Source organism: Gavia stellata, chromosome 3 (genome assembly GCF_030936135.1).
Source record: "Gavia stellata isolate bGavSte3 chromosome 3, bGavSte3.hap2, whole genome shotgun sequence".
NCBI lineage: Eukaryota > Metazoa > Chordata > Aves > Gaviiformes > Gaviidae > Gavia > Gavia stellata.
In genome coordinates this window covers 85,182,994-85,203,489 of record NC_082596.1, presented here as the reverse complement: position 1 = coordinate 85,203,489, position 20,496 = coordinate 85,182,994, and positions in this window count along the sequence as shown.

Below are 20,496 nucleotides of genomic sequence, written 5' to 3'. Positions count from 1 at the left end.
ATTAAAAAAAAAAAAAAAAGGAAATATTTTGTGTAGCCTCAAGCGTTCTTATTTCTGGCAGTCTTGTGTGGCAGGCAGTTTAATGCCAAAATCATACACACCCTAATATGAACTGGAGTTGGGAAATAAAAGGAAAAACTCATAAAATTAATCTATAACAGTTTTAGGACCACATTAGATCACAATCAGTCCAGATTAAAAGTGGTAGAATAAAAAAAATAAGTTTCATTGTAACAAGGCTTGTTTCCCCCTTACAGTGATGAAATGGGGATTATACCCTAAATTGTTCAGTTTTGAATTCTTGTGATTGAAAAGGAATAAATATTTTCCTGTGGATGTGAGAACCTTGAAAGACTTTTTCTAAAGACCAAGGGCCTCATCTACTTTTGCAGAAAAAAAACCCAAACAGAACAAGAAGCCTCCACATGACTCCTATGGATGAATGATTTTACATCCACTGGTATCATTGGCAAATTTGGCCCAAGTTTTAAGAGACTTACCAATGACATTTTCTTTGGACAACAATATTCTACAATGAACATCTGCAATAATTTGTCAATGTCTACATAACTGTAAAGGAGTTCCACAGGAGCAGTTTCTGTGTGAACAGGACAACGATGCCTGCTTACAGTCTATGAAATCCAGTTCCATTCTTACAGTTTTTAAGGGGTTAATAGATTATTAACAACCTGCAATATCTTCTTATGTAGCAAGAGATGTTGCAATCAAATAATTTTCATGTCTAGAAAACACAATTTTTAATTCTTTATGATAACAGTAATCATGTTACAAAGTGTGATTATTGCATTGTTCCTGAATAACAACATGTTCAATGATGTAATGAGGATGTGGTGTAGTAGAGGGAAGAATATCCTCTGTAGAACACTTTTGGCTGATACCGTGGAAAATTTTTCAGGGTTTGAAAGGAACTGGTGCAAGACCAGTAGCACAAACATCATCTAAACAGGTACAAGGATCTGTCCCTTCTCATACTAGCTAAAGCTGAGGTATTTTTTCTCCAGAAAAAGAATACATTTTTCTCCTAAATTCACAAGACAGATCTTGATACTAAGGGTACAGATCTGGAGGACACAGGTCATGCATGCTAAAGTCAGTACAAATCTATGCAGATAGAGCAAAGTACCAAAGTCAGTTAAAATTTGCTGTGCTAGACAATAAGAACAAAATCTGCCCTCTAAGCAAAGTTCTCACATATAAATGCATTTTTCAGCAAGTGTTATGCATGATTGGGATCCATATGGCTTCCAACTTTCTAACAGAGACATCTGCATTTTTACACAAATGGAAGCACCTTGTAAGAATAATTCACAAAGTCTGATTTTGTTAGACAGTTTTGTTTTATGCAATCATTTTTATCCCAATTTAGAACCATTTTTGTGAGATATAAGTCTTGTGAGAATAAGCTACACTATAGCCAGTTTTAAAAAAATCAAATAACATATTTAAGAAACCTGTACATGAGGGATTTTATCAATGAAAAGATTCCAGGGCATCTTTTCAAGATGAAAGACACACCAGTATTTCTGGGCAGACTGTGCTTAGTCATCTAATTTTCCTAATAGTCTCATAATGAATAAAAACCCCAGAAACCTCATTCTATCTAAAGAACAATATATATTATTAAACATAATTCATATTGACTTCATTTTAATGTGAAAATTATTAGGGACACTAGCTCTGTAACAAAATTCTAGCTATAAAATTTATCAAAAGCAGCCAAATTTTAACATAGAAGCTTGGTCTTTGAGAATAGATCACAAATCAACAATAATAACATAGCTTAATCTGAAATCTTATGAAGAGTACTCTTAGCAATATCCCACCCTTTCCAGTAATGTCCACTGGAAACAATTCTCATAGTCTTGAGTAATACTATGGCTCAACTTGCACTTTAGTTCCATTTGTTTCATGAGCTGTTAAATGTAATAGGGAAATAGGTGGTAAAGTGATGCCTCAAAAAAAAAAAAAAAAACAAACACATATACATACATACATATATATGTATAAATCAAACACTTTCTTCACCAACACAGGACATTCACTGATCAAGTTACTTTAATCAACCACGAGGAACAGAAACCAGAACTGTGCATTAATTAACCGAAACACAGTAAGTCAGAAATGAATTCAAAATATAAAATAGAAAACTACTGATTTCATGTGAACCTGAATTTACTGCCTCATCAAACACTTGCAACATTTCCAGATGACTGCTGAAGCAGAATAGAAGACAAAAGTCTTCTTTCTTTTCAGCACACCTATGGTATAGAGAACTTCAGAACATTATTTATAACCCTGATTCAGAATGTGATTTTTAAACTGATGTTTCAAACTTCATTGCTTTTAACTTTTTAATTTTCTCACAAAGTATGTTGTGACCTGGAAGGAAGCCATAGAAAGTTGTACTTAGGAGCCAATGAACTGACAGTGAAGGACAAATTATGTTTATGGATTCCCACTGGGCTATGAATAAAATGGTTCATCACCCACACAGATTTCTTCTACTTAGAGATCTAAAGTACATCAGTCTCAAAGGACATACAGATATAGACAATCACTAAATCCCATGGGAATAAATGCAAATCATGATCTGGATATATGAGGTGTCAAGGACCATTGGAGACAACATTTCAATCATCTTGGCAGTTATAGTACCTTGAATCAATATAGCACATGGCATCATTAGTCAGCGATGTGTATTACTATTCAGCAAAAACAACAGAATGGCAAGAAAAGATACTAGAGGGTAGCAGTAGCTCTGGAGATTGCAGACTGTTAAATTCCCAATTATCTGCAAATTAGCAAGGCATTTTTTTCCTTTTAGTGGATTATTACATTTACAAAAATAATTGCAGAGTTAGCTCCCAATAGTCTTAACCACATACCAAAAAAAACATGGTATACGTAAAAGCTTTCTTTCTGTAATACTAACCTAAGACACATAACCTGAATCACAGAAATGTTAATTAAAACTCATAAGCAGCATAAACCAACTTATAAATATGACTATATTTTAAAGAGATTTTTTAACCACCCTGGGGAAAACAGCAACAACAACAAACAACCCTATATAAAGCTGTCTGTCATGGAAAGATTGTGTTTTAGATCCAACCTTATATGAGTGCATAGACCTGACAAGCTTTTAGCAAGAATTTGTTATTAAATACTCTGAGCAAGACTGCAGACTTTTCAATACATTTGTGCTAGTGAATCCCGTTTACAAACAAATTATGTTTGCTCTTCTATTGATTAAATTATTTCAGTATGATTAGAGAGTTATCTTTTTTTCATCCATACTGTGGCCCCCAAATAAATTATTAAATTCTATAAATATGTTGTACTTTAACTGACATTAATTAAACACGGTAGTGTGTCTACTGGTGAAGGCTCTGGCTGCAATCAGGAAGTGTGTATGTGTGTGTGTGATAAATGTGTTTTTTCCATCTCTCATTTTAGCTACCTGGAGCATGCTAGAAGACCTTCATCTTCATATGGAGTTTCAGATTATACTCAGTGGGCTACAGATAAGATTCAGTGTGATTCCCATGTACCATTTCACTACAGTTAATTGAGTCACAGGTCACAACTAGTCAACCTTAAAAGTGGCAAATAACTGTTAGATCATTCTGCTCTACGTAGAAAGATGCCAGTCCTTCATTTATATTATTTTTTTATTCTGATTCCAAAGTCAGAGGACGTTTTTCTTACTAAGACCTTTTTGTTTCTGTCCTATGTTAACTAAACAGGTGTTCAAACAACTCACAGAAATATTTCTTCTTGCAGGATTATGCTAATAGTATTTTCCCCTTCAAAGATATACATCACACACAACAGAATGTTCTTACAAGCATAAGATGCTTCAACAATAGTCTATGGTGCTGCTTACACATATTACATATGCTCTTAAGAGTTTCTATTACTTGAATTCAAAAGTCAAATTTCCTTTTAGGCGAAAGGAAACCAAGTGTTACCAGTCTTTAATTTCAAAATACTTCATAAAGGCAACATGCACACAGGTGGTAGAAAAAACTACTAGAAATTACCAGAAAGGTTGCAGGTGGCAGCAATACTTGATTCAACTGAAGTAGATTTCTGCATATATTCAAATTCTGGTAAGATTAGTGGCGTTGCATCATTGAACTTTCTTCATAATCCAGCAGTCATTTCCTCTACCCTTAATATCCAGCATTTCTATCAGTGGATACCGAAGTTTTTCAACTTGGCTACACTAGACTGTCATAAGAAAAGACCCTAAGGTCAGCCAGGATGAAAGGACCTACAGAGTACCAAATTGTCCATAAAATTTTGTACAAAACAGCAAAAAAACCCCAACGTAAAGGTAATACAGCAATTTGGCTCCTTTGTATACAGTAGACTGCATGGGCATGAGCAGCTTAAAAACTTTCAAAAAGCGTTCAAAGACACAACAAATACTTGCTTCTATTGCCTAGGCTGACATTTTGCAGATGGTTGCATATTATTTTGGTGGTCTGGTGACTATTAAACTGATGGGGTAATTTAAAGTTAGGGCAGCTCTGAGAGTGCTTCAGGTCATGTTTCTAGTCGAAGTTGCCTGTGCGCCCAAGAAAGCACTCTGGTAATGGGGAATCGCAGACGGAGACTCTCTTCTCATGGCTCCCTTCCTTTCACCTCCCTCTCGCTTACAAATCTGAAAATACAGTAGAGTAGTGATCATGAAGTAAGCTGTTTCCTATTTCTGATGTCCTTTTGCATCAGTAAAATGCAGAAGATTGCTATTGTTGAATAAGATTCAACTGGTAAAGCTTTGGACTGGAGGCAATACTTGAAAAATAGCTTCTTTAAAGATATTCTTACGTTTATAGTATTTTCTTTCTATGCTTTCTCTTTATTTTGGGGAATTCTTCTCACTTCTGTGAGCAATATGATGTTTTAAATGGTAAAATATAGTCCTCACATAGCTGAAACTGCAAGAAGTCCAGGTATTTTTTTTTTTGAGATAGATAAATGAGTATGTACTATTGAAAGTCACCCTGATACCTAATTGATCCTGATAACTAATATGTCAACACAGAATTAAGTAATTGGGAAAAACATCTATATTATATTAAATTAACAAACTCCATTGCCTAAGTTTCTTCCTTGTGTCTTTCAGCTATAGATATATATTTACAGCTGAAGCTGGACTGCGTATCTGAAAACTGTTTTCAAAGCAAATTGCAAGCCCTAATTAAGAATTACAAAAGCCTTGTGAGACAGAAGGTGAGTTAGGTTTTGGTTCCATGTCTTCTGAGGCCGAGGCCCAAACAATACATTAGACCTCATTGTTGCCTGGGCAAATTGATTAACCTACCTGCTTCTGCATTTTCCCTTGGCAATCCTGTAAACATGCACAATGCTGGCCTCTTTTCAAGGCTAAAATGCCCCAGAGAATCAGTCAGTCATTCACCTATCATTTCATTCAATTTTTGCGACAGATTAGTTATAGTCTGCATAACTGCAGTTGTAGTTTTGAACTCCCATTTCTCTTGGCTGGAAAACTTATCATAAGTCCACTGGGAAACAAAGTCACTTCAGCACTTCTCCCTCAGATATCAAATAGGAATGGCATTACATTTTGTAAAAAATGAAATATTCAACACTACAATTAAAGTTACTTCTTTTTTCTTGGTAGAAGAGACTTAAAGAAGTGTTTTGAATGTTTAGAGAAAACTATTGGTTCTGCCTACAATAGGGGTTTCTTGTGCATCATAGTTTCTTTTTTTAATAGAAATATACCTTGCATCCATGGTTGGGGTTCTGTGCAGCACATTTAATGTAAGTCATCTGTGCATGTAAAAAGGCTTTTGTCACTGTACCTCTAGTTGAACCACAAGTGAAGTATCCACTGACAGATTTCCATGACTGAATTTTCCTGCATGCGGAGGAACACAAGGGAAAAAAGTGACAGATTATGTCTGGCTTGTAGGAAAGAGCATTTCTCAGTAAAAATGCTTTTCAACAATGTTTTATATCCTAATATACCTTACTTGAATATTTATGACATAGATTAATCTCCATCTAAGAGTCAGCTACTCGTACTTACTCTTACATTTCTCTTGTTGCATTTCGGTTTTCATGTATTCATTTATTTGTACCAATGTCTGGAAGTACACTGTGGCATTTTTGTCAGTGCTAAGTGGTTTGCTTATCTATAGGGAGCACAATGAACATCGTTGAAGAGGTTTTTAGAATTAAGACAAGTTTTGTCCTTGACAGCATATGTAGAATTCTCATCAGCTAAAGGCACCAGTGGATTCTTTAACTGTACACACCACAAAATAGATTGAAAATTCAGATCATTTTCAAGAAATGCATGTAATCCTGTTGTCACAAATCTCTGTGCTTCCTTACACCATATTTCCACTTTATGTCTTGTCACCACAACTTGTCTTATCATGTATTGAATTAGACTGTGGGATATTTTGGTAAGCAAAGTATATTGAAGGAAACTTTTTTATTGTATCCCTTTAAATACAAAATTATTCCCATTAATTAATTTTTTGTTTGAAAAAGTAGCCTATTCTGTTTTTTCTGTTAATTCTTAAATGAAAATAGCATTTAATATGTACATGTTGTAGATACATTTATAATATTTATTGGGCTACATTATAAAATCCATCTTACCTGAAACGTTAGGTTTTGTAATTAGCTTTTCTTAGAAAAAATACTATTTTATCAAAATTGTTGATTTACAGATTTAAGACAAAGTTTGTTATATCATAAAACACCACTAAATGATTCTGCACTGAAAAATTAAAACAAAAATAATATTGAAAATGTCAGGGGTTTTGAAACTTTCACGCCATTTTAACTAATTTCTCTGATCTGGATTTTACAAATAATAAGCAATTTACAAAAAAGAAGTTTATTTAAGTGGTGTATAAATTTACAAAATAATGAAAACTGATTTGAAAATAAAGCTTCCTGCCATCAAGCCTGATATGAAAAAATATTTAAAGAATTCAGCATTTTAAAGAGACCTGTAGATGGCATAAAAACATTGAGCAGGGTTAAAGATACTGCTCTAGAAGCTACGAAGAAGTTATTTACATATGGTGCTTGGAGATATAAATGAAGCTAAGAATGAGAGCAAATAATTCAGAGTTTCTGCCTTCTGGCACAACTTGAAAATCATGACACAGCTACAGAGCAGAAAGGTAGTTCTGTGTATATGGCAGTGAATCAGCTTGCTGACGATGCAAGCTGAATTCCTTGCTCTGGTTGTCTTTCAGTGTGACCTTGACGAGGTGTCATATATTAATAGCCCTTTGAAGGTCTCACAGCTGTAATTCATGCATGCTATGGTGGGGAAATCTCTAAATGTCAATCCATGGTAAAGCAAAAGCACAAGTATGGAACTTGGGAAGGAAAGGACTCTCAAAGGGGATGTTCAATAGGCAAGAAAATCTGTGAAAATTTTTGTGCGTATTAAAGTGAACATAACCACTATGTCCAAAATTTTAACCTTTTCTTCCCTGCTTTGGTAATAATTTAAGTGTAAAGAATAACAACAGAAGTAGAGCTCTTTTTCTATGATCTACAGTGAAGAAACCCCAGACCCTCGCTCATCTGATCTCTTTCTGGTCCTACATGCTCTGAAAGCCACTAGGCATTTGCATTTCTAACACCACAGTTGTAATGCACTTTGAAGTCTGTTCAAACATGTACTTTATTCCCAAGTTGACTGCTGAGTCCATGAAAAGGAGCCAGAAAGCACTGAATTGTAGGTCATTCACATGTCAGGGTTTCTTACAGTAAGGCTGCTAAGCCTGAAACACTGGTAACTGTATTTCAAGGCAATATTCACTAATGGATTAGTCAAGATACAATATTAGAAAATTGGAGTTTCTGACCTAATGTCCAGTGGGCAAGCAGGCAGAAAACAGTTATGGAAGCTAAAAGATATCTGGTTCTGTGAAATATTTCAGTCCTGTCCAAGCAGCATTTTTTGCTAAAAATCTTGCTTTTACCATGAATTTCCCAACCAGGTCTGTCTTCTAAATCCCCCAGCTTCTTTATGTACCAGCGGTTAAATTAATTTCAAAATTATAGCGAATACAGCCAATAAATACAATACAACAAATTCCCCCTCTGATAAAACACAGTACTCAATTTTACACAATCCTTTTGTTTTTCTTTCTTTTCACCTTTGGCAGCAGCAGGAAGGTAAAAACAAGCTGAGTAAGACTGGCAATGCTAGAGAATGCTTCAGGCTTTTTGAAGGTGCACAGATGGTGATCAGGATGATAAGAATCTATATAAAACAGATTGAGCATCTCAGTTCATTGACAGGAACTCTACCATTACAACTGGATCTTTAGATCTCTCCTAGAAAAGTATAATTCATAAGGTAAAATTGACACAGGCTGAAAATCTTTATCAGTGACTATTCTATGTGCTTTCTTTTAGATCTGCGAATCACAAAATACTAGAAGATTTAAGATGAAAGAAGTTAGCTCAACAAATCAGTACATTTCTTCTGTTCCAATGCAGGATCAACTGTATCTCAAGCGTGCTTGTGAGATATTTGTCTAACAACTCTATAATAACCTGTAAAAGAAAGAGATTCCCAGCTCTCTAGCCAATCTGTTACAGTGCTTGTCTATCCTTACCATTAAAAAGCTATTAATAATGTCAGATCTGAATGCTTAAGCCCATCACGACTTTTCCCAGAAGATGTGAAGAACATTTTATTCCCTTCCTTTTTCAGTAGCTTTTTGTTGTTGAAAGCTTTTACTTGGTCCAGCCCTTCATCTCTTTTCCTCTATCCTAAGCACACAGCCGTTACAAACTTCTGTGATATTGTATGCTATAGAGCTATTACCATTGTGCTCATTTAAAAGAGACAGAATCTCCTCAATTACTAGCTTATAAGAGAACAGCAATCCAAGTTGGTCTTAGCAGGTTTTGAGAGTAAACTCAACTGCTAAAACCACTAATTATTTGTGTATGTTAGCCTACAATACTACAGCTACAAAATTATGTAGAAGAACTCATCTTTGAGGCCATATCTAAGTGGACAGTTGCAAACATCTGTGCATCTGCTCCCCTTGTGCTCAGAGGTGGCTGGAAGCTGTTCAAACATACTGCTATGGCTCTGGCTCAGCACAGCACACTGCCCTTATTGCACCACTTCAGGTTACAACCAGCTTGCATCAGCTTGTCTCGGAGCAGGAACAAAAGAACTGCATGATCATTTGCACCTGTGCATAGATATATAAAGATGTTTTGGGGCAGTATCTGCATCTTTACAAGGTGCAGTCAGCAGAATGAACCTCAGTCTTCCCTGGGGTCACAGGATGCTCTTTTAATGCAAATAGCCAAGCATGAGCAAGGTATTATAATACAAATAGTCATACACATACTCCTAGGTAGCCTATGCACAAGCACATACTTTTAGATAGGTTTTGCTTACTCTTTGTATATGATACAGCTGTACCTCCAGTAATGTGCCCATAATGAATTCAAGGTGGGAAGGAGACAGGTGAATCATTATATTGAGTCAGACACAGCACTATTTTACGTTCAAGGTACACATTTTACCTTCAAGGTACGCATTTTCAAATAGTGTCACAGGAATGACTCATTAATGTAAATTAACAGGGAATTAGGACGCCAATATGATGAAAGAAAAAGCCACCTTAAAAATAAAACTATCTTTGAAATCCTTGTCCTTTATATTGCTATGTTAGTGAGCATCACTGCAGATGAAAAAAAAAAATTACTTTCAAAAAGTTTTTGAAATGTCAGATGTACTCTTTACTGCACAATTTATAATAATTCATGGTTATTAATCTCTAATGTTCCAGGAACTATGGTGGCACATATGAAGGTAGGAACTCCACTAATTTCTGAGTAATACAGTATCCTGAAATCCAAAAATTTTGGAAGAGCAGCACAGCATATGTAAGTATGATATAGAGAAAAACATGGCCAAATTTGGAAATATTCATGGGTCCCATCAACTCATACGTAGTTAGAAATGGTCACTTTGTCCGTAAATCTTATGTTTCATGTGAAGAAGCATATTCAGAAAACAGGCTTTAATTTTCCTGTTTCTCAGTCTTTTGACACCAGATGGCAGTGTGATATACAATAATTAAATTCACCCCAATTAATTCTGATCTAAGTGGAAGAAAATCTTCATTAATCAGTTTGGTTACTGTAGCTATGTGATTAAAAGGCTTACTAACCCTCTTGCTCATTTTCAGTCTTCCAAGCAAGCAGCTGTCATAGTATCAGAGACTCCCTTAGTCTTTTTGTTGTCAATATTCAAAGTACAGCTCAGCATTAGCATCAGTTTTATTCAGCCCTTTTAGTCTTGCTAGCCTTTATCTAAAAACACTTGCTCACTGATCAAGAAGGGGAGAGATGGCAGGTTCAGGAACTGTGGATCTAGTTTACCTACTGTGGAACCACAATCCACAGCCGTAAATGAGTGAGTACCTTGAAGTGATCAATCATTCTCACTCACTGCCTTCCAGTTTATGTGCTATTTTGCTCATAGTTTTAAAGCACTGTAGAAGGGTCTGAGCTGATCATCAAGTGAAGGAAACAGCACAGGCCTCTAACTCTGAGTAAAGGTAATACTAATATTTTCTTTGCCACTCTCTGATTTTTACATCCCTGGTAGTTGCTTAAAACAGTGGAACCTTCTTCAGCATGTCTTGCAGATTCTTCTCTGCCCCCTTTCCACCCATGCTTCATTAAACAGGAACCAAGTATTACATAAGAGCAGTTACTGTGCAGGACAGAAGGAACACAAAGAATAATTTCTGAATGTTACAGCAACACTTAAATTACATTTTTTTATGGTCCAGTGAATTATATCAGGACCCACTGATTATCAGGAGTAGACCAGTGGCTGGGAGAATGTCCCTATACATCATGCATAAGAACAAAGTTTCTTCAAAAAGACAATGTAATAATCCTGGGAAATCAGAATCATGTTGGCATATTTAACTTAAAGTCTGTTGAAATAAACCCAGACGAATCATAGAATCATTTAGGTTGGAAAAGACCCTTAAGATCATTGAGTTCAACCGTTAACCCTAACACTACCAAGTCCACCACTAAACCATGTCCCTAAGTGCCACGTCTACATGTCTTTGAAATACCTCTAGGGATGGTGACTCAACCACTTCCCTGGGCAGCCTGTTCCAATGGTTGAAATGGGACTTTCAAAGAATGCAGACAATCTATGAATGGTGTTAAGGACAGCAACAGCGTTTTCAATCAGGAATTATGTTTTTAGCTACAAAATAAGCCCTTGTGAGGCATCAGGAAATCTATGTTGGAAGAAGAACTGAAAAGATGATTAACAGCTGCCAATTTTGTAGGTAGGCTGCAATTTTCTAAGTTCTGATGGTGCCATGAGAAGGACTTAAGGGCTTCTACTGCCTAAATAGAGCTTTACAAAGATCATATAAATAGTTTACCTTCTTGTTTATGGCCAGGCTTTGATTATGCTTCTAGGAATAAGAAGTTCTCTGGGGTACAAAAGAAATGATAGAGGAGCTATTTAAAAAGCCATCTATTTCTGAGCTATAAACCATTGATTTTAGGTTTTAAATTTTAAATTTAGATTTTAAATTTAAAAATTTTGGCATAATTGATCTCTTAATAATTGCAGATTACAGCAGAAGACAAATAAAATTTTCCTTTACAAAACAGGTGCCCATAGATGAGAAGATTTATAACCCAATCCTCTGTACATACTGAAGTGCCAAGCACTGTCAGGTAACCTTGTTAAAAGATGGTACATGTAACAGGATACAGCTTTTACTCTAATGTCTTTGAGCGGCATGTAGGGCCAACTCCAGAATAAAAAGTCAGCACAGCTCCACCGAAATCAATTTATACCAGTTCATGCTCACCAATGTTGCAGGCCTAGTCTCGGAAATTACTTTTTTCCCTTTTTCAGCTAAGTCTAGAGCAATGTGTCCATCAGTAGTGAGGGAAGATGGCAAGAAGGGGAAATAGAAGTATGTGCTGCTAGGCACTGGATAGGGTGTGTACAATAAGGACCAAAAGATCTAGCATTTCTCCAGTTCCAAAAGAAACCCACTACCTCAGGACTTCACTGTCTTGTCACCAATCCAGATAATCCTGCAGTATTTTAGTACCTAGATGCCAAAGGCTCCACACCCAATAATCTTTAATTTCTCCCTTACCAGCTGAAGCTGGTGTGGAGTTTTGTTGTTAACTGCTTTCTAAAGGGATTCTTTTCAGAAGGGGTAAGTTTTCTGGTGATTCTACAAAGTTTTAATGCAATTGTAGGATGGCACAGACTCAGGAGAATGATTTTACAGAGTAAGAAATGGGTACCATGTTGCCTTTTACTTCAAGTTTTACAGAGTCAGCCAAATTTTTTGGACGTCATCTTCAGTATGAAAGAGTGATATAAAACACAGTGAAAAATAGTCTGGTTCTTCCTTTCTAGGCTTTCTGACACTTCAAGTCTTTATTCTTTTCTAAAAAAAGAGGAAATTTAGTGTAATACCGGATTCTGAGCATCAGTTAGATTCCACTGAAATACATTTATATCAACCTACCTGGAATAAAAAATATAAAATTGTTTAGGGTTCCTTTGTTCGTTGGTTTTGAGTTTTTTTAATTTTATTTTGGGTTTGTTTTGTTTTTTGGGGTTTTTTTGAGTTTTGCTCAAAAGGAACTTATAGATTTTCACCGAAACAAGGTTCTCACATACCAGATGTTTGTAACTCTAAAGCAGGTGTGCATATGAGTTAACATGATTTATGCCTCTGTGAAATGTGAGGGCAGCAGAAGGGAAAGAAAGAGGCAACAGAAAAAAAATTTCTCCTCCTACTGCCCCCACATAGAAAGACAAGTTCTGCTTTTTTTTCTATGTCTTTCTAGTTACATAAAAAAAGTGTTAGAATAACTTTTCTTTCAATAATACATATGAGAAATGTTACTGTACTTCCACTGACTTTTTGCATCCCTTTCTTATGCTGAACTTTTCCTCCCCATGACAATTTACTGTTTTACATCAGCTTCTAACTCTGTGTACATAGCTGGTGAAGAAACAAAAAGTTCATTCATGTTTATTCAGGAGAGGTCCTGTCTGAAATCCAGTTCCTCATACTGCTTCTGTATTAAGAGCCATAAAATTAATTTCAACCTGTTTTTAACACTTCAGAGGCCAAAACCAGAGTCAAACAAATGCCAGGGGAACTGGAGTTTTTAGTAGCCAATTCAAAGTAGTTCTTCAAGACATTTATTTTTGTGAATTGTTATTATAGAGTTTAACAAAAGTTCTTAAGACCATATTATTACCAGCATTTTTCTGAATGAAGAAAGAAGATTTAAAAAAAAAAAAAAAACAAAAAACAAAAAACCCCAAAACTAATTCCTAAATGTTTAAAGCTTATGTAACAATTTATTCTGTTTATTTCTGTATTTTACAAATAAGAAATCCTTTAGTATTATCTTTTAAACACATTCCATTTCAACCTATTTATGTGTATCTATTAGGCCATATTGTTTAACAGCGGAAGAGGACCTGCTATGTTTGAGATCAAATTTGATTTTAGGTAGGTTGAAACTATATTATGGAAACTGGCACACACTTATCTTCTGTTAGTGTGACTGTCCATTACTTAGCGGTATGCCAATGTTAGGTATGTTAGTCCTATCAGAAACCAGAGACTTCTTCCATGATAGGCACTGTGTAATGAAAAGACACTGTTTTTGTATGGCTTGCACTGGTGCTTCCTGCCCAGGGGCAACACTTGGCTTTGTTCTTGTTGAACTTCATGAGGTTCCTGCTGGTCCATTCCTCCAGCCTGTCTGGGTCCCTCTGAACGACAGCACTACTCTTGAGAGTACTACCTGGTACCCCCCCAGTTTGGTGTCATCTGGAAACTCAAAAACAGTGCTCTCCATCACCTCCTCCAGTCCACTGAAAAATATGTTAAACAGGACTAGTCCCAGAACAGAGTTATCTGGTACTCTGCTTGACACCAGACTCCAGTTAGACTACAGCTTACTAAGTACACCCCTCTGAGTCTGATCATCCACCCATTTTTTTACCTGTCCATAGCATCCTAACTCAGATACAAGAATATAGTGACAGACAATGTCAAAAGCCTTGCTAAAGTCCAAATAAAAGACAGCCACCGTTTTCTCTTACCCACAAATTTCATCATTTGATCACAGAAGGTAATCAGGTTGGTCAGACATGATTTACCCTTAGGTAAATCCATGGTGTCTGTTTCCAATCATCTTTTCCTGCCTGTGCCCAGAGGACTCGCTCCAGACACTGAAGTCAGACAACCGGCCTGTAGCTCCATGGGTTGATCATTTTGCCTTTTTTTGAAGATGGGTGTGACATTTACCTTCCTCCAGTTGTTGGTGGCCTCCCCTAATCTCCACAACCTTTCAAAGACAGCTTTGAAAAGCAGCTTTGGAAGGATGTTGGCCATCTCTCCCAGCACCTTGGATGAAGCCTGTTGAGTCCCAAGGACTTGTGTGGGTCACATCCTTGCAGTTAATCCCTGACTTGGTCCTCACCCACTACTGGTAGTTCTTGTCCTCCCTGAACCCAGCCTCTTAAGCACAGAGGCTTGAGAGACCTTGGTGAAGATGCAAAGAAGACACCTGGTATCTCAGTCTTACCTGTGTCTACTGTCACCAAGCCACCCAAAACACTCAGCAACAGGCCCACATTTTCATTGTTCAGCCTTTCTTCCACATAAGTATGCAATATGTAAGGTATGCAAGGTGAGTCGTGGATGTGGGGGTGTAGGGGAGGGTTGTTTTGGGGGAAATATGGGTGTGTTGGTTTCCCCCCCCCCCCCCCCCCACTTTTTATTTTTTCTATTAAGCTGTATCTTGAGGATTTATGTCCTGTTGTACTAACAAGAGCCACATGCTTCTCACAAAGAAAATGGAGAAAGAAAAAAAATTACATAAAATTATAACTCAAAGGAGCATTAAAAGAGACAAGACAAAAACCTGCAGACTACATAACAAAAGGAGAAAGAAGTAGCAGAAGAGTGAACACGTCAAGCTATTTTGTAAAAGCATACTGGGAGAAGATCATAGAACTGCAATCATCCACCAGTCTTTGGTAAAAGAAGAGACAAGAAAAAAATGGACAGGTCGAGAAATGACTGATGGTAAGGCACCATCACTTCAGTCGACCTGAGCCTAATAATGCTGTCCTGCCGTGCTGTTCGAAAATGGCTGACAACAGCAACAGTGCCTGTCAATCTGTTCCTTGGCTCAGGGTTTTGGTCTTTTTTCTTTTCTCAGTATGTAGAGATAAAGAGCCACAGAAGAGACATAAAATAAAATGAGCAGCCACCAGGCCTGGGTACCATTAAGTGATAAAAAGACAAACTTTGTAGAAAGGAAACAATGGTGAAAATCCACTGTAGCATGAAGAACAAATTGCAGAAAAAAGAAGTATAGACTAAAAAATAATGAAGATGAACAATCCTCTCAGTACATGTATATATCTCAACTCTAGGGTTAACACCAGGCCTAATCTCAAATTTTCTCAGTCAGCATTTAGCAGACACCAGGGCACATGTATATATAGTTATATAAATTGCCTTGCACTCCCCCAATTCTAGACTCTTAAGGTGAAAAGGTGCTTCCTGATGGCTGTCACCACAACATCAATGCATAGAAACAGATATAGAGTTGGTGGTGTTCTGGGAGATTACGTTCTTTCTACTCTTTCTTCTGTTCATCCCTCATCAACTAGAAGGATGTGGTATCTCTCCAAGGTCTTTAAAGAAATATGTGACTGTATGGTAGAACAATCCTGGCAACAACAAATGATTAGCTTAGGGAAATGCATTAATTTTGACAGGAATATAGGTATTCTGATGAATTGGGACTGTGAATCTGTGTCCACACCAGCCAGAATGTATTGACAGTATCATTCAAAACTGAGGTATTCTCTCTGAGAATATGGTTCATTATGTGCCATGAAAAAAAGGGGAATCTACCCAAATGTTTGGCATAATGACTCTTGCACATCACTTTCCAAAGAGTAAGAAGAGAGTACTCAATGGATGAGAAAAAGAAAAGTAAGACTGTTTTAAAAAAAAACCTAAACTGTCAATATCTAAATGATGCATCTTACTTCTCATTCTGTCTGAAAACATGGGTGTAATCTTAATAACTAAATCCTCCACTTTAGAACAGAAATTTTAATCAGGATCACTTGCTTTTAGCTCTTAATAACTTACCTCCTTTTATTTTCTCCATATAATCCTCCTTTATAAAATCCTTCTGCTATACACTTACTCAAGAGGAGCAATTTCCCTTTGTGTTTCTAATGATCTGCCTTAATAGCAAAGTTGATTCAAACATAAAACTCCAATAGTTCTAGTTGATGAAAATATTAACGTTACACTGAGGATATGAAATCCAGTAAGTGTAACCAATTAACAAGGTGATTTATTTTAAACCTTTTTGTTATACTTTGTAATAACATATATGAAAAGAAACACATCATCTTTTAACATAAGAACTTAAGAGTTTCTGGAGATTTCTTAGCGAGTACTCTTTAGTAAAAGGTTCCTTTGCGTGAAATAGTAGTGTCAAAGAATAAGAATTAATGAAAGGTTCAACTACTTTGCATGCTATCAAAATGGTTGTTCTTGCAGCATTGCACTATATAATACATTAGTCAGAACTTGGTTTAACTCAAGTAATTAAAGATTTTCTTTGAAACTTCATCCAATGGAAAAAAAAGCTTTAAAAGCTAACAGTATTAAAAGTCTAACTAAGAAGAGTTATCCCTTTATTGTTGCTTTTCATCCTAGCTGCCATTATATTTTATCACTTTGTCCTTCCTAAGACAAGACTTTGTAATTTCTTTTACATTTGTTCCAATTGATTGTCCTAAACTGGTGTAAAATGGGAAGAGAATCATTAATAGCCACTGAACTGTAACGGCTGACACCTGCTGAAGAGTTAGACACTCACTTTGTGAGGAGTCCAGGTACAGAAGAAATTATTCAACTAAATTTCAAACTTATTCAACTAACAGCATTGGTCTATTGCATTTTTCCACCCCTTACGTTTGAGTATCTCTAATGAAATCAATGCTACTACCCTAGTAAGCTCAGCAGTGACTGAAACCTTACATGGTGCAGAATACTATACCTACAGTTGACTGCAACTTACTGTTTCTATTTGTTTTACCTTAGTAGGGTATCTTCTGTAAAAGGGACTGAAACTGGATCAGGTAGTAGATCTCTTGAAAAAACACCTGTTGTTGTTAATTCCAGTGAGCTTCTGGGGTGCATCTACAGCAGAACAGATGATTTTCAAAGACTCAAAAGATAAGCAGACATTCTGATTATGAACACTTTATTATCAAATGTTTGCAAGCAAATTAACCTTATCAGAAATTCTTTGAATCATTAAAAGCAACTGCCTGTAAAACCTGTTTGGTTTTGACTTACCTCCTTACTTCACAATAACTTTCTTTTATTCAAGTTTGGAAACATTCCGTTTAGATAATTTTGATATTCAATTCAAGTCAAATTAATCTTTAATTTAAAAGCTAAAACCAGGTAAAAATATAAGATCTTAGAAAGTAAAATTAGATCAAGTATTTTTAAATTATCAGGCTGGTCAGTCTCACCTCTGTGCTCAGCAAGATCATGGAGCAGATCCTCCTGGAAACTATGCTAAGGCACATGGAAAACAGAGAGGTGATTGGTGACAGCCAACACCGTTTCACTAAGGGCAAATCGTGTCTCACAAATTTGGCAGACTTCTACGACAGGGTTACAGCATTGGTGGATAAGGGAAGAGTGGCTGACATCATCTTCCTGGACTTGTGCAAAGCATTTGATACTGTCCCACACAACATCCTTGTCTCTAAAATGCAAAGACATGGATTTGATGGGTAGACCACTCGGTGGGTAAGGAATTGGCTGGATGGTTGCACTCAAAGAGTTGTGGTCAATGGCTCTATGTCTGGGTGGAGACCAGTGATGAGTGGTGCCGTCAGGGGTTAAAATTGTGACCAATATTATTTAACATCTTTGTCAGGGGTGTGGACAGTGGGATTGAGTACACCCTCAGCAAGACTGGGAATGAAGCCAAGCTGAGTTGTGTGGTTGATACTCTAGAGGAAAGGGATGCCATCCAGAGGGACCTTGACAAGCTTGAGAGGTAGGCCCATGCAAACCTCATGAAGTTCAACAAGGCCAAGTGTAAGTCCTGCACCTGCGTTGGGGCAATCCCAACGGATACAGGCTGGGCAATGAATGAATTGAGAGCAGCCCTGCAGAGAAGGACTTGGGGGTATTGGTGGATGAAAAACTGAGTATGAGCCAGCTATGTTCTCTGGCAGCCCAGAAAGCCAATCACATCCTGGGCTGTATCAAAACAAGTGTGGCCAGCAGATTGAGGGAGGTGATTTTCCCCCTCTACTCTGCTCTCATGAGACACCACCTGGAGTACTATGTTCAGCTCTGGGGCCCCCACCATACGAAAGACGTGGACATATTTGACCGGGTCCAGAGGAGGGTCAGGAAGATGATCAGGGGGCTGGAGCACCTTCCCTATGAGGACAGGCTGATAGAGTTGGGGTTGTTTAGCCTAGAGAAGAGAAGGCTCCAGGGATACTTTACAGCAGCCTTTTAGTACTCAAAAGGGGCCTACAGGAAAGATGGGGAGGGACTCTTTAATTGGGGAGTGTAGCGATAGGAGGAGGGCTAACGGTTTTAAGTGGAAAGAAGGTAGATTTAGATTAGATGCAAGTAAGAAATTCTTTACTGTGAGAGTGGTGAGACACTGGAACAGGCTGCCCAGAGAAGTTGTGGATGCCCTCTCCCTGGAAGTGTTCAAGACCAGATTGGGTGGGGCTTTGAGCAACCTGGTCTAGTGGACAGTGTCCCTGCCCATGGCAGGGGGTTGGCACTAGATAATCTTTAAGGTCCCTTCCAACACAAGTCATTCTATGATTCTATGATTCTATGATTCTATGATTCAATGATGAAAGGTAAGCAATTCAATTAGCCCCAAAATATCTTACATCTGTTGGATGTTGAACATACCTTTAAATTTTGTTTCTATTCAACTATGATTTGGAAAAAAAATTTTGGAATCTCAAAAAATAACATGGGACAGGAAATTTATTACCTGTGTAATGGAAACACACAAATACTGCTCCTAATTCACTAAATAAATAAAAGAGGATAACATGGCAGATCACATACTTTTCTTATGTAAAGTGACATACACTCTCTGTGCATGCTCTGAAGGTGTAGTTCCATATTTGGAACACACACTAATTAAATATTCCTTTTAAATATATTACTCTAGATGGATTATTATGTGATTGTCATTAAAATCTTTACAAGTTTCTGCCTTAAATATGTATTTTCTGTTATTATCAAACCTGGCACAAATTATGCATACTTCACTGAGAGGTAAAGTCACAGGGACTTTGGACTGAGACTGATGAAGTGCTATGGTATGGACTCCAGGTATTTTTTCCATGGTTGTGTTATACAATAATTGAGTGAAGCTTGTAATCACATAGCCCTGTAATACAGTCCTACCATTGACAGTAACAAGATTTGCACTAAATTTGTAAGGCCTCAGGACTGAGGTTTGTCAGACTTGCTCTTCCTGAACTTTTCTTGACCTTCCTGCAACTTTATTTGACTTGGTTTAGCTGTGACAGCTATTTCTCTAATTGTCCAGGTGTCTATAGCTAATTTGTTTTGCTTTTGTTTGTGTGGTATGACCAAATTTTTATAGAGATAGCAGGCACAAGCAGTTCTATGTAAAAAGAAATACCTGCAACTCTAACATAATGATGTAGTGTAGAGAAATACAGGCCTGGTACAATAGCAGCTCTCCACTGAGAGGTGGAGACACAGGATATGGCACAGAGGAGTACAGGCATGGGATGAGAAGAGATGAGGCATAGGCTTGGCAGCGGAGACCCCCTGGTTATAAACAATATGCCAGTGGTCAGCTAAAGAAACACAGAGCTGGAGCTAGGCAAAACCAGTTGCACAGGTAAGAAGGAAAACAAAGAAGTAGAATCTAACATGCATAAAAGCCGTAGATCATATACAGTAAATTTGGATGTAACATGGAGCTGCAGAGCAATGAAGAAAGAGAAAGGTGTAAAAGCATCTTAGTAAATGTAAAAAGGACCTCAAGTGGATCTTAGGGGTGGAAGAAGATACCAGCAGCATCAACATCATATTCCTCCCAATAAAGGACTCCATATGCTGATGACTTATGTTGTTAACCTCTCTAACTGTGTGCTCCCAGAGAAAGAACAGGAGTATGAGTATAACCCCAAGAAAGGGGATAGAAACTAAGAAAGTGTGTGTGTGTTACCTTTTTAATTGTATTATTACTATTATTGATATTTTTCTGTGTAGAAGTACTGTAACCTTGCCCGTAAACAAGAGTTTTTACCTAACAAGCTCTGGG